Below are 16,052 nucleotides of genomic sequence, written 5' to 3'. Positions count from 1 at the left end.
ATAGGACCAGGGTTCAGTGGGTAACGTACATATAAGTGTAAAAATGTGTGCGATATGCACTGAAAATACAGACATAATAATAAACAATGAGAAGAAAATATAAAGGCGTCTTTCCCTGTTATACCCTAAAAATGGCCTTCCTGACTGCGGAGGTGGGCGCCCTAACAGAAGTCAACATGGCACCCCTGTGCAACGTCATCTTAACCATGAATCCACCAATTAATTACCTGGCTACTCAGCAAACATCATTACAGAGAACAAACAAGTATGTACGTAGCAGCATGGCTAGGTGTGCCAGTCCATAATAAATTGCAACAAATATGCCAATTAGTGATGAGCGAGTGCCTCGTTGCTCGGGTTTTCCAGAGCATGCTCGGGTGACCTCCGAGTATTTATGACTGCTCGGAGATTTAGTTTTCATCATGGCAGCTGAATGATTTACAGCTATTAGCCAGCTTGATTACATGTGGGGATTCCCTAGCAACCAGGCAACCTCCACATGTACTCAGCCTGGCTAATAGCTGTAAATCATTCAGCTGCCGCGATCAAAACTAAATCTCCGAGCAGTTATTAATCCTCGGAGGTCTCCTGAGCAACGAGTACACTCGCTCATCACTAATGCCAATTACTAGACAATAAAAAAATAGTCACTACAAAAAGAAAACACTTATTTGGTGCAGTATGTCAGATCCCAAAGTGTTTCGCCTGTAAATGTTCTCAGGGGGACTGATTTGCAGGCCTGCAATTGTAGTGCCGCATGGTAAACTAGTCGGACAGGTGGGTCCCTGACAGCTCCTTCCTGCCCACTGCCCTGGTGTGGCCAATCTCTCCTTATACACACTTGCAGGGAGAGCCCTGTCAATCACTGATGGTGGGCGGGGACAAGCCTATCCAACTAGTCTCCCCTGTGGTTTGGTGGCCAAATGCTGCAGTGTTTCAGAGTTAAACATACATTTCTGAAATCAGGTAGCCAGCTTCCGATACTTGCTGCCCATGGATAGCTGTCAGGTTCCCTTTACTATCTACAGAGTGCATTTACTTAATATGTTCTGTAAAAAATGAATTTAGACTTGGTTATATAGTTTTTGTTTTGAGAAAAGTTAGTTACAGTATGTGACATAACGTGGAATATTGAAGCAGCAGAGCTAAATACAGAAGTGACCATGACCTCACCATCACAGGTGTGTGGCTGGATGCCCATATGATATAAGCCAAGCACTGTACGAGCAGTGACAAGTTTACAACCCCAACTTATGTTCTTAACAGCACAGTATATGCTATCATCATTTATAAATCTTATTAATCGGCTCATAAGTCCATGTAGGTGAAAGCATTCTAACCATTAGCCTCTCCAGACCACTGCAGGTCAAGGAATTCACTCCAAACGTGACCCTTCTGTATATTGAGAGACCGAACAAGCCCTACCACAACATGACTTTTATAACTTTCTATTTGCTTATACAAATATACTTTTCTATTAATTTGTTATTTTTTCCACTATTCTTGAATAGTTGCTCCCAAAATAATATTATTATGAACGCATACTTTGCACACGAATTAACCCTTCAACTCATATCTTTTTGGTATCTTCTCTGTGTTCCTTTTGTAGCATGTACTGCATATTACTATATTATAATCCAACCATTAATAGCACCAAGTAAATGGTCAAAGTAATTAAGGCCCATTATAAAAAGATTACCGTAACTGGCTTACAAAGAGATTTTTTTTAACCACAGGTCTCCAAAGTGGAACTTGGAATTAGGCCAGAGACCACCACAACCACCAACCATAGCGAGTAAAGTTTACAGTCACTATGGTTTATAGTCCCGTGGGTATTTTTTATTTTTCAAGTAACTTACTTTGATATTTCCTATGTCTGCTTTCACTCTCCACATTCATTTATTCGATGAGTGGAAATTGGTATGTGCGATTGCTGACCCGCTATGTCTAGTACACTGATAGTTATGGCCATGAGAGATGTGTAAGTGGTTATTGGAAGGGAAAACATATGAGTGTTTCCAGTATGTTCAATGGTGATAAAGAAGAAAATTGCAGCCAGACAGCTTATCTTCCTTAAAATCCATTCAAAATATCATTTCTGGGGGGAGAGTCGATAAGTCCCCGTATAGATCAGATGGTCTGCTGGTCCCACCGAAACCAACAGATTGAGTTGACTCTAAAGCCTGATTCAGACGTCTGTGATTTTTATCGTACATAACAACATGGACCTTTGTTCTTCGATATTTTGGATCCAAGTTTCATCTAACACCCATAGACATGAGTGAGTAATTTTGATCACAAATGGACATGTCTCTATGCTTTTTGGGGGGAAAAAAGGCACCAAAACCCACAGAGAAGTGAATAGCACTATTTATTGTAATAGGTAGGTGTTCTATCAGTGAAAATCATTTCACGGGCTGCGATTCACAGACATCTGAATGAGGTATTACTTGTGCTGTCCAAAAAAAGATTTAATTTTTTGTTTCCATATATACCCAACCTCACTTATTAATGATATATTAGGACACAAATTCTTCTTATACATTTTTATTCCTCCGAAATTCACATTTAGATTGTAAGATTATATAGAAAATCTCCACCTCACTCTTCTTACCACTTGTTTGCGGCTTTTACCTTTTTCCATGTTTATTGGAATGTATTAGTATTATATCCGTAAATGTTATAAAAAATAAATTTATAATTTTTAGTCATTTAAGTGGGAATTCTGAGCAAAAAAGGTAAGAAATGCCTCCTTACATATTTCCTAGTATGACCATTGTCTCATAAGGGACTTTTCACCCTTTGTTTTACAGACTGTTCTTACTTCATGTCTTGGTCCTTTCTGAAACTGGATTTTACCAAGTCATTATACGGCATAAAATTAAGCAAAACATTTTTACTTTCCCACAAGTCAGTCTAATATTACGTTAGTTCCCCTTTTTGGTGACTTATGCTAAAACATGTCATCTTTAAGGTTATTATACTGTGACAAAAGTTTGCTTCCCAGACAAGAGTTATGGAAAATGATGATAAAATCACAAGGTCATTAGTCTTAAGATTTCAACACCTACTTTAAAGACAATTAAGAAAGTTCCAATGAAGTAATAGGAAAAGAGCAACAAAAATCGATGGATCATGTGTGAAAAAAAGACAGTCTTCTCCTTTACTTTTAATATTAGTTTCATCACAAAATTAAAATGTTACCAAAAAGAGTAGACTAAATGTGCCTTAGCGAGTGGAAGGTTGAACATTTGTTTGGTCAACAGCTCTCTTCCTCACAACACGTGAATACTTGGCTCTTCGTATTGTTTATGTGCTTTCATTGGAGAGAAAGCCTTGACCAGACATTTTTGTTGTTGGCTTATCTGTTGGGAGCAGAAAAAAGTGGAGCACTTAATGTCATCTGTTATAGGAGAATCTGGAGACATCCTTTCACCTTAGGTGGCTGGCCAGTCCAGCCAAAGAAATCAGTGGGTACAGTCGACTTTATTATGTACAAGTGCATTTAATGATGAGGCGGCTGTCTAAAAGTGTTGGGATTTTATCACCTATGATAGTTACGGAAAGAGATGAGTAGATCCACCTATCATTCTCATAAGTGAAACGATATTTGTTATGAATGTATAAGGTGGGAAAACTTCTCTAAATATCATCCCATCTAGTGTTCTAGACTTGAACATGATGTACTCATAAACCATTGTTGGGCTTGTATTCAAGTTTTGTCATGAGAAGGTTAACGGGAAGCAAAAGGAGGAAGTGACTTCAACAAACCACATATTTGCATCATAAGCGCAAAATGAGTTTATTTACATCTCGTGAGGATGACGCATAGGGGAAACAAAGGAAATCAGTGCCTGGTACAGTATAGACATATACCTTGCTCTCACGTACCAAACAGAATCCTTTTTATATGTCATACATGATTTATAAGTTACACATCATGGTGGGTCTTGAATGGTATGAACAGCTATACAAGAACCACATCACATATTTATCAGACATTTATCTTAGGTAATGATCAGATCATTGTTCTAGATTTGTTGTCTTAATGTTATGGTTCTACAATTACGACAACGTCTAAGGCCCCATTCACATGTTTAGCATTTGGTCAGTATTTTACCTCAGTATCTGTAAGCCTAAATCAGGAGTGGTTGATAAATACAGAAGTGGTGACGTGTTTCTATTATACTTTTCCTCTCATGTTCTTCTCCTGGTTTTGGCTTATAAATACTGAGGTAAAATACTGACCAAATAATGAACGTGTGAAGGTGACCAAAGACTCTTTACTTAGCAGACAAAATGTAACAGTATTGGATCTTGTTGAATTGGGCAACAACAGTTCCATATGTGTATGATTAATAGAGTTATGGTAAAGACTAGTAACATTTCCGCTGGCTGACAAAGGGAACTTTAGGCTTGACTATTGAAAATGAGCCTGTGAGTCATGGAATTAACTCTTCCTGCTTATAACTGTTTTATCTTTGTCTCCATTACATCTTATAATTACTTGTGGGTTTTAAGGTGTCTATTGTTTTTAAGTTTCACTATCATTTTGTAAAAATAAAATTTAAAGGAGTTGCCCATCGAAAAACTTTTATTCAAAATTTAATAAAGAATGTTGATAGAAGTGTGGATATACAACCATTAAAACTAGTTAACTGTTTTGGATACACATTGCATTTTTATCTATAGTAGTGCTCTCTAGAATGCTGGTCGACGTTCAGAGGTGGACTCACGTGCTCAATAGCTTAACTGCCCTCTTCCTCTACTTCGTGGTGAGTAGTGATCCGGCAGTGAAAAGGCCAATACTATGACTTAACCCATTACTTGCCAAATTAAAATTTTTACAAGTACGGATTTTTCAGAAAAGGGCGTCCCAATATTCAATTAAAAATGACAATGACATGATTTCCTATTTCGAAAACATTCATTTTACAAACACAATGCAAAAAATTGGACCTAATTATAAAAATTATAAAATCTTAGTTGTTACAAGCTAAAGATTAGGCGTCCCCAAAAAAGGACATTGGTAGATAATGGGTTAATGGAATTGTGTGTAATCAAGAAATATCAGAAGATAAGCTGCTCCTGTTCCAGAGCTGACTATTGGAGGGTCCTGTGCCGGATCTATAGGAGTGTCACTGCCATCCGGAATTTCAAGACCCCATACCGGCAAAATTTTTAGGCCTCCTTGAGACTCTGCCCAGGCTCCATCCCAGCTCCAACACCAGATTACTGTTGTGAATTCTGTGGCAGAGCTCCCTCCTGTGGTCACAAGTGGTACTTCGGCTGGTTCTCTCTGTGAGCTTCCGTTGGTGGAGGAAAGTGGTACTGCGGCTTCTGAGTTTCCTTCCTCAGGTGATGTGGTGAAGTCGTTAGGTGCTGCTCTATTTAACCCCACCTAGTGCTTTGATCCTGGCCTCCAGTCAATGTTCTAGTATTGGACCTGTTTCCTCCTGGATCGTTCCTGTGGCCTGCTGCTCTGCATAGCTAAGTTACTCTTTGCTATTTGTTTGCTGTTTTTTCTGTCCAGCTTGTCAATTTGTTTTTTTCTGCTTGCTGGAAGCTCTGGGATGCAGAGGGTGTACCACCGTGCTGTTAGTTCGGTACGGAGGGTCTTTTTGCCCCTTTGCGTGGTTTTTGTAGGGTTTTGTGTTGACCGCAAAGTTACCTTTCCTATCCTCGCTCTGTTCAGAAAGTTGGGCCTCACTTTGCTAAATCTATTTCATCTCTACGTTTGTCTTTTCATCTTAACTCACAGTCATTATATGTGGGGGCTGCCTTTTCCTTTGGGGTATTTCTCTGAGGCAAGGTAGGCTTATTTTCTATCTTCAGGCTAGCTAGTTTCTCAGGCCGTGCCAAGTTGCATAGGGAGCGTTAGGCGCAATCCACGGCTGCCTTTAGTGTGGTTGGAGAGGATTAGGGATTGCGGTCAACAGAGTTCCCACGTCTCAGAGCTCATTCTTGTTTTTTGGGTTATTGCCAGGTCACTGTATGTGCGCTGACCTCTATGTCCATTGTGGTACTGAATTACCTTTCATAACATTACATACCTAGCCATCAGCTTTTTTGGGGGGCCAAAAGATTTTTTAAGCTGGGCCCTGCTCTACTCTAACCTATTAAATACAAGTGACCCCATTTTGGAAGCTAGACCCCCCCCAAGGAACTTATCTAGATGTGTGGTGAACACTTTGAACCCCCAAGTGCTTCACAGAAGTTTATAACGCAGAGCCGAGAAAATAAAAAATCTTTTTTTTTCCTCAAAAATCATTTTTTTAGCCCGCAATTTTTTATTTTCACAAGGGTAACAGGAGAAATTGGAACTCAAAGGTTGTCCAGTTTGTCCTGAGTACGATGGTACCCAATATGTGGGGGGAACCACTGTTTGGGCACACGTCGGGACTCGGAAGGGAAGTAGTGACGTTTTGAAATGCAGACTTTGATGGAATAGTTTGCGGGCGTCATGTTACGCTTGCAGAGCCCCTGATGTGCCTAAACAGTAGAAACCCCCCACAAGTGACCCCATTTGGGAAACTAGACCCCCCCAAGGAACTTATTTAGTTGTGTGGTGAGCACTTTTTACCCTCAAGTGCTTCACAGAAGTTTATAACGCAGAGATGTGAAAATAAAAAATAATTTTTTCCCTCAAAAATTATATTTTAGCCCGCAATTTTTCATTTTCATAAGGGTAACAGGAGAAATTGGACCCCAAAAGTTGTTGTCTAGTTTGTCCTGAGTATGATGGTACCCCGTATGTGGGGGACCACTGTTTGGGCACACGTCGGGGCTCGGAAGGGAAGTAGTGATGTTTTGAAATGCAGACTTTGATGGAATAGTCTGCGGGCGTCATATTACGCTTGCAGAGTCCTTGATGTGCCTAAACAGTGGGAACCCCCCAATTCTAACACCAACCATAACCCCAACACACCCCTAACCCTAATACCAACCCTAACCACAAACCTAACCCTAACACACCTCTAACCCTAATCCCAAACCTAACCCTACCCCTACTCCTAATCCCAACCCTAACTTTAGCCCCAACCCTAACCCTAACCCTAACTTTAGCCCCAACCCTAACCCTAACTTTAGCCCAACTCTAACTCTAATGGCAAAACTGTGGCAGAAGGGGCTGATCACTGGGGCAGAGGGGTGATCACCAGGGCAGGGGGCGATCACCGGGGTAGGGGGGAGATCAGCAAGGCAGGGGGTGATCACCGTGGCAGGGGGAGATCACTGGGGCGGGGAGAGATCACTGGGGCAGGGTGCGATCAGTGGGGCAGATCTATGGGGCAGGGGGGAGATCAGCGGGGCAGGGGGCAGATCCGCGAGGCAGGGGGGAGATCAGCGGGGTAGGGGGGAGATCAGTAAGGCAGGGGGGAGATCAGCGGGGTAGGGGGGAGATCAGCGGGGCAGGTGGGAGATCATCGGGGCAGGGGCGAGATCAGCAGGGTAGGGGCGAGATCAGCAGAGCAGGGGCAGATCAGCGGGGCAGGGGGCAGATCAGTGAGGCAGGGGGAGATCTGTAGGGCAGGGGGATTATCAACGGGGCAAGGGGCAGATCAGCTGGGCTGGGGGCAGATCAGCGGGGCAGAGGGGAGATCAGTGGGGCAGATCAGCTGTCTGGCTGTCAGGCGCGGGGGGCTGAGATACAGCAGCAGATGGAGCCGGCAGCAGCAGCAGGGGGGTGATCAGGTGGTGATCACTAGGGCAGGGGGAATGGAGCAGACGTTGGGGGAGTGGAGGGCAGCAGAGGGTAGAACCTGGTGGGGGCAATGATGATGGCGGCGATGATGGTGGCGGCGAATGCGGTATGTGGCAGGGCAGCAAGCAGGCACCTCGCTGTTCAGCTTCCGTGGACGGCATGAAGCTGGACAGCAAGGCAGCCATGGTTTTCTCCGGCCCTCCACATCTGAATGGAGAGATAGCGTCACATGGATGCTAGCTCCAATCAGATCCTGGGGGGTGGTGACAAAGTGGTCACCAAAGCGATCGTAGCCATGGGGGGGACAAAGCCACCCCCCCTGGGCTCAAGTACAAGTCCCCCTGTTCGTGCGGGTTGGGTGAAATTTCAGTTAACTCTTTCACCCAACTCGCAGGAACGCAATCCCACCATGACGTATATGCTGCGTCACAAGTCAGATTGGCACTAATTTTCATGACGCATACGCTGCGTTATAGGTCGGGAAGGGATTAACGGAATGTGTCACACATATTTTTTAAAATTAACAATAATACCATATACCAAATTACATATTACCACCACATAGTGGCCGAATAATAAGACATACAAGACACAAATACCGCCACACCATGGCCGGATCACATATTACCACCATTTAGTGACTTATAATACCGCATACAAGGGGAAAATACCCCCACACTATGACCAGACCACATATTACCACACATACTGACAGAATAATACTACATACAAAGCACAAATACCACCACATCATGACCAGACCACATATTACCACCACATAGTGACCGAATAATACCACACACAAGGCATAAATACCACCACACCATTACCAGACCATATATTACCACCATATAGTGACCGAATAGTACCACATACAAAAAACAAATACCGCCACATTAAGACCAGACCACATACAGTATTACCACCACATAGTGACTGAATTATACCATATACAAGGAACAAATACCATCACACCATAACCAGACCATATATTACCACCACATTCAAGGCATAAATACCACCACACCATGACCAGACCACATATTACAACCATATAGTGACCAAATAATACCACATACAGTGCCATTATAAAAGGAGATCTATATATAGAGTCAGTGTACAGGAATTGCAGTGGTCACCAATGACATTATACACAGGAGCTGTGTACATAGCATATAGTGTACAGGTAATGCTATGTTCACTAATGGCATTATACACAAGAGCTCTGTATATAGTGTCACTGTGCAGATAATACAGTGATCACAAGTGACATTATACACAGGAACTCTGTACATAGCTTACAGTGTATATTGTCTGTGTACAGGTAATACAGGGATCACCAGTGACATTATACACAGGAGCTCTGTATATAGTGGCAGTGTACAGGTAATACAGTGATCAGTGGTGACATACACAGGAGCTCTATATATAGTGTATAGTGTACAGGTAATACAGGGATCATCAGTGACATTATACACAGGAGCTCTGTATATAGTGTCAGTGTTCAGATAATACAATGATTACCAGTGTCATTATACAAAGGAACTCTGTAAATGGTGTATAGTGTACATGTAATACAGGGATCACCAGTGACTTTATACTCAGTTATACTCAGCTCTGTATATAGTGTCAGTGTACAGATAATACAGTGATCACCGGTGACATACACCAGAGCTCTGTACATAGTGTCAGTGTACAGGTAATACAGGGATCCCCAGAGACATTATACACAGGAGCTCTGTATATATAGTGTACAGGTTATACAGTGATCACCAGTGACATTATACATATGAGCTCTCTATGTAGTGTCAGTGTACAGGTAATACAGTGATCACCAGTGACATTATTACACAGGAGCTCTCTATGAAACAAAAATAAATCCCCAGACAAATAAATGCCACCTAAACTAAATTGTATAAATCAGGTATCACATGGACATTAACATAAAGGACTGCTGTATAATAAAGTTCAGCACCATAAAGATCAGAACATATAACAAGGGATTGCGCACACAGAACTATAAGGTACAAAAATGTTTCTTTATTGGAGCAAAATACAACAATGATAAAAACACTTTGAAAGACAGTGTACATGTAATACAATGATCACAAGTGACATTATACATAGGAGCTCTGTATATAGTATATAGTGTACAGGTAATACAGTGGTCACCAGTGACATTATATACAGGAGCTCTGTATATAGTGTCAGTGTACAGGTAATACACTGATCACTAGTAACGTTATACATAGGAGCTCTGTATATAGTGTCAGTGCACAGGTAATACAGTGATATTGATGTCATTATACACAGGAGCTCTGTATATAGTGTCAATGTACAGGTAATACAGTGATCACCAGTGAAAATATACACAAGAGCTCTGTATATAGTGTCAGTCTACAGGTAATACAGTGATCACCAGTGACATTATTCACAAGAGTTCTGTATATAATATACAGTGTATAGTGTCAGTGTAAAGGTAACACACTGACTCACAGGTGATGTCTCTAGTTAAAGTCCTTCATCTTCATCTAGCAGAGACCGCCATCACTTCTTTCAGCCATGACTCATGTCTGCAGAACAGTTATCTACAGCACATTCTCCATTTTTCCCCAACTTCTACACTTCGCCAGATTGAGAGCAACAGTGTTGCCCTGCCCCATGTCTCTCCACCCTGCCCCTATGCCTCTCCTCCCTGCCCCCATGTCCCTACCTACCCTGCGTGAAAATTCTCACAGTGCTAGCAGTGATCTCATTGAGGTTACCTCAGTTGATCGTCACTGCTCATAGTGAACTGAGTGTGGGAACACAGCTTCAGTGACCGGCAGTAACCTCTATAACTATAGAAACTGACATGTTTGCGGGTATTTCTCATGGGCCGTGTGTCCGTATGAAAAACCTGACATGTGCGCAACACCAATGTATATTTGTTTATTAGTGATGAGCGAGTTTTCTCGTTGCTCGGGTTTTCCTGAGCACGCTCGGGTGGGCTCCGAGTATTTATGGCTGCTCAGAGATTTAGTTTTCCTTGCCGCAGCTGGATGATTTGCGGCTACTAGACAGCTTGATTACATGTGGGGATTCCCTAGCAACCAGGCAACCCCACATGTACTCAGGCTGGCTAGCAGCCGTAAATCATCCAGCTGCAGCAAGGAAAACAAAATCTCCGAGCAGTCATAAATACTCGGAGACCACCCGAGCAACAAGTATACTCGCTCATCACTAGTGTTTATCCATATTTGTGATCCTTTAAAAACGGACCCCATACGAACATAAAAAACGAACATATGAAGGGGGCCTTAAAGGAAGAAAACTGATTTGATTGCAGACTTCTATTTTACTGGGCCTTGCCATGTACCATATTCATAATCTAGAGCAGTGATACCCAATCTGCGACTCAGGAGACACATGTGGCTATCTGGTACATGATGTTTGGCTCATGACTGTAATCTAGTTTGGTGCATTAGCAGCATTCTAGCTGTAAGGAGGTAGACTGTTGCTGTCGCATTCCTTTACCTGAAGACAGTAATCGAGTTATTGTGATGTAATGTGAACTGTATTGTGTAATGTGAAATTCAATATAGATTGTGAATTGTGATGTTCAGTTGATATGTAAGTTGTGTTGGTGTAGCGCAATGGCCGGCGTCCCTACATGGTGTCCTCATCTCCCTCCATGTAGGGATGCTGGCTTACTCACCATCCCGTCCCAGCGGCATAGTTCCACGGCGTGCTCCAGTCTCTTCCTGGTGCACGTGCCGCAGTTCCAGCAGTGGACCTGGTGCTCCCCTGCTTTTAAAGGGGCTGCAGACGCATGTAGTAAATGCCCTCAGCTTGTAGCTAAGTGGCCTTTAGTATAATTAGTACACCTGCAAGATGGCTCACAGCCAATTACTAGGAGTCATCCTGGATGAAAGACTCCCTCTCGCTTCGGAAGTCACCAAACAATGAGTTGAGTCATTAGGTAGTTGGTGTTCTTCCAGTGTAGTTGTGAGATGACCTGAAACGAATCCCTGGTCCCGATGTGGCCATTATCTGAACGTTGTCCCCTGGTATAGATGCTGCCAGTCCTTTCCTGAAGTTGTCCTGGTCCCGGTGTGGCCAGTGCCTGAATGTTGTCCCCTGGTCCCCGTGCAGCCAGTCCTGTTCTCAAAGTTGCCTGGTTCCAATGCAGCTAGTGCCTGAACATTTTCCCCTTGTCCGTGTGCGGCCAGAACCAGATCCAGTATCTTTAACCTGTGTGTCTTAACATAGCCCTAGTCAGTGTAAGCGAACCTGACCCCTGGGCAGCTAGAGTTCCGAGATCTGCCCAGGAGTGGTACCTGGCGGCTACCTACACCCCAGTCTGTCTTCACCATCAGGAGCTCCAGTGAACACCTGGTAGCCACTTAGCTACGCCCCTTCCTGGGCAGGTCTGGTCCTGTGGCACAGTGCATCCACAGTACTGGCTGCAAAAGTACCAGGGACATCGGGTTCAGGACTGGCCGCACAAGGCCCAGGGACTTTGGGTACATGACATTGGTCATACCATGTTCAGTTGATATGTAAGTTGTGTTGGTGTAGCGCAATGGCCGGCGTCCCTACATGGTGTCCTCATCTCCCTCCATGTAGGGATGCTGGCTTACTCACCATCCCGTCCCAGCGGCGTAGTTCCACGGCGTGCTCCAGTCTCTTCCTGGTGCACGTGCCGCAGTTCCAGCAGTGGACCTGGTGCTCCCCTGCTTTTAAAGGGGCTGCAGACGCATGTAGTAAATGCCCTCAGCTTGTAGCTAAGTGGCCTTTAGTATAATTAGTACACCTGCAAGATGGCTCACAGCCAATTACTAGGAGTCATCCTGGATGAAAGACTCCCTCTCGCTTCGGAAGTCACCAAACAATGAGTTGAGTCATTAGGTAGTTGGTGTTCTTCCAGTGTAGTTGTGAGATGACCTGAAACGAATCCCTGGTCCCGATGTGGCCATTATCTGAACGTTGTCCCCTGGTATAGATGCTGCCAGTCCTTTCCTGAAGTCTCCTGGTCCCGGTGTGGCCAGTGCCTGAATGTTGTCCCCTGGTCCCCGTGCAGCCAGTCCTGTTCTCAAAGTTGCCTGGTTCCAATGCAGCTAGTGCCTGAACATTTTCCCCTTGTCCGTGTGCGGCCAGAACCAGATCCAGTATCTTTAACCTGTGTGTCTTAACATAGCCCTAGTCAGTGTAAGCGAACCTGACCCCTGGGCAGCTAGAGTTCCGAGATCTGCCCAGGAGTGGTACCTGGCGGCTACCTACACCCCAGTCTGTCTTCACCATCAGGAGCTCCAGTGAACACCTGGTAGCCACTTAGCTACGCCCCTTCCTGGGCAGGTCTGGTCCTGTGGCACAGTGCGTCCACAGTACTGGCTGCAAAAGTACCAGGGACATCGGGTTCAGGACTGGCCGCACAAGGCCCAGGGACTTTGGGTACATGACATTGGTCATACCATGTTCAGTTGATATGTAAGTTGTGTTGGTGTAGCGCAATGGCCGGCGTCCCTACATGGTGTCCTCATCTCCCTCCATGTAGGGATGCTGGCTTACTCACCATCCCGTCCCAGCGGCGTAGTTCCACGGCGTGCTCCAGTCTCTTCCTGGTGCACGTGCCGCAGTTCCAGCAGTGGACCTGGTGCTCCCCTGCTTTTAAAGGGGCTGCAGACGCATGTAGTAAATGCCCTCAGCTTGTAGCTAAGTGGCCTTTAGTATAATTAGTACACCTGCAAGATGGCTCACAGCCAATTACTAGGAGTCATCCTGGATGAAAGACTCCCTCTCGCTTCGGAAGTCACCAAACAATGAGTTGAGTCATTAGGTAGTTGGTGTTCTTCCAGTGTAGTTGTGAGATGACCTGAAACGAATCCCTGGTCCCGATGTGGCCATTATCTGAACGTTGTCCCCTGGTATAGATGCTGCCAGTCCTTTCCTGAAGTCTCCTGGTCCCGGTGTGGCCAGTGCCTGAATGTTGTCCCCTGGTCCCCGTGCAGCCAGTCCTGTTCTCAAAGTTGCCTGGTTCCAATGCAGCTAGTGCCTGAACATTTTCCCCTTGTCCGTGTGCGGCCAGAACCAGATCCAGTATCTTTAACCTGTGTGTCTTAACATAGCCCTAGTCAGTGTAAGGAAACCTGACCCCTGGGCAGCTAGAGTTCCGAGATCTGCCCAGGAGTGGTACCTGGCGGCTACCTACACCCCAGTCTGTCTTCACCATCAGGAGCTCCAGTGAACACCTGGTAGCCACTTAGCTACGCCCCTTCCTGGGCAGGTCTGGTCCTGTGGCACAGTGCGTCCACAGTACTGGCTGCAAAAGTACCAGGGACATCGGGTTCAGGACTGGCCGCACAAGGCCCAGGGACTTTGGGTACATGACATTGGTCATACCATGTTCAGTTGATATGTAAGTTGTGTTGGTGTAGCGCAATGGCCGGCGTCCCTACATGGTGTCCTCATCTCCCTCCATGTAGGGATGCTGGCTTACTCACCATCCCGTCCCAGCGGCGTAGTTCCACGGCGTGCTCCAGTCTCTTCCTGGTGCACGTGCCGCAGTTCCAGCAGTGGACCTGGTGCTCCCCTGCTTTTAAAGGGGCTGCAGACGCATGTAGTAAATGCCCTCAGCTTGTAGCTAAGTGGCCTTTAGTATAATTAGTACACCTGCAAGATGGCTCACAGCCAATTACTAGGAGTCATCCTGGATGAAAGACTCCCTCTCGCTTCGGAAGTCACCAAACAATGAGTTGAGTCATTAGGTAGTTGGTGTTCTTCCAGTGTAGTTGTGAGATGACCTGAAACGAATCCCTGGTCCCGATGTGGCCATTATCTGAACGTTGTCCCCTGGTATAGATGCTGCCAGTCCTTTCCTGAAGTCTCCTGGTCCCGGTGTGGCCAGTGCCTGAATGTTGTCCCCTGGTCCCCGTGCAGCCAGTCCTGTTCTCAAAGTTGCCTGGTTCCAATGCAGCTAGTGCCTGAACATTTTCCCCTTGTCCGTGTGCGGCCAGAACCAGATCCAGTATCTTTAACCTGTGTGTCTTAACATAGCCCTAGTCAGTGTAAGCGAACCTGACCCCTGGGCAGCTAGAGTTCCGAGATCTGCCCAGGAGTGGTACCTGGCGGCTACCTACACCCCAGTCTGTCTTCACCATCAGGAGCTCCAGTGAACACCTGGTAGCCACTTAGCTACGCCCCTTCCTGGGCAGGTCTGGTCCTGTGGCACAGTGCGTCCACAGTACTGGCTGCAAAAGTACCAGGGACATCGGGTTCAGGACTGGCCGCACAAGGCCCAGGGACTTTGGGTACATGACATTGGTCATACCAGGACCAGGGGGACCTCACAACTCATTAGTAGACTACCACACTACCAAATGATTAACTGTGTTGCTTGGCACCTCAATATTGAGGAGGGTGACTTTAAAAACAAGTCTTGCCGGTGAGCCCTGTTACTAAATGCCTTCCAGCTATTGGTTGCTGGCATTTTATTATGTGCTCGCCCTGCACCTTTCAGAGCAGGGGAGCGCGCACTCACCGCCAGGAACTTAAGCGCGCACATTAGCAGGAAGCTGGCTGCATGCCATGGGACCACGTCGTCGGTGCCCCTGCATGAAGGGGAACCAAGCAGGGACGTCGACAATAGTATTACAGTTGGTGATATGGGTAATAGGAATAGTGAGAGTTAATATGTATGTTGATGTGTGCTGTGATTTGTTGCATTACATTGTTTTGTATTGTTAGTGGTGAAGCTGTATTCTGCCCAGCAACAGTTCGCAGACAGGTATAGTTAGAGTTAAGGGTTGGGATTAGACCACAATCTGTGGGGGAAGGGGGTAGTGAAATAGAAAGTGACTCTTTTCCTGTTAGGAAGACAGATAGGGTATGGAGTGCATAGCAAGCGGACTAAAATGTCCAAAGTGAGCAGTGCCACATTCTGGGGTAACCCTAAGTGAGAGAATATTGACCAAAGAAAGGATAGCGAGATGCGGATAAGTGACACAGAGACAGAGAGGCCTTAATAATAATATTTTTATTTCTATAGCGGCAACATATTCCGCAGCACTTTACATTTTAGAGCGGACTTACACAGATAATAACAGACATTACAGTACAACAATAATCACATAAATCAACAGATACCAAGAGGAGTGATGGCCCTGCTCACAAGCTTACAATCTATAGCCTTCCGGAAATGGGTCCTAGAGGAGGACACCTAACTAAGCTTGTAATGCTTGAAAGTAAAGGGCCTAAACAGGACTAAGTATGTGGGACTAGTAAGGGTTCCAAGTGCGGGAGTTCTAGAGCGCCAGCTGTGGGAAAAAGGAGGCGGAATAGCAGAACAAGCAGATGGCACTTGTTGATCAGG

At 45.1% G+C, this 16,052-nt stretch overlaps 1 long non-coding RNA gene across 1 annotated transcript in view; it reads right to left on the bottom strand.

The window, feature by feature from the left end:
* Nucleotides 1-3,135: 3,135 nt before the first annotated feature.
* Nucleotides 3,136-16,052, bottom strand: part of LOC138674003 (uncharacterized) — a 28,974-nt gene continuing 16,057 nt past the window's right edge. Inside the window, exon 2 of the long non-coding RNA XR_011320420.1 lies at nucleotides 3,136-3,365. This is a non-coding gene — a long non-coding RNA (uncharacterized lncRNA). The remainder of the gene's footprint in view (nucleotides 3,366-16,052) is intronic.

This window comes from Ranitomeya imitator, chromosome 4 (genome assembly GCF_032444005.1).
Source record: "Ranitomeya imitator isolate aRanImi1 chromosome 4, aRanImi1.pri, whole genome shotgun sequence".
Taxonomy (NCBI): Eukaryota; Metazoa; Chordata; class Amphibia; order Anura; family Dendrobatidae; genus Ranitomeya; species Ranitomeya imitator.
This window is presented reverse-complemented; position numbering and strand designations above follow the sequence as displayed.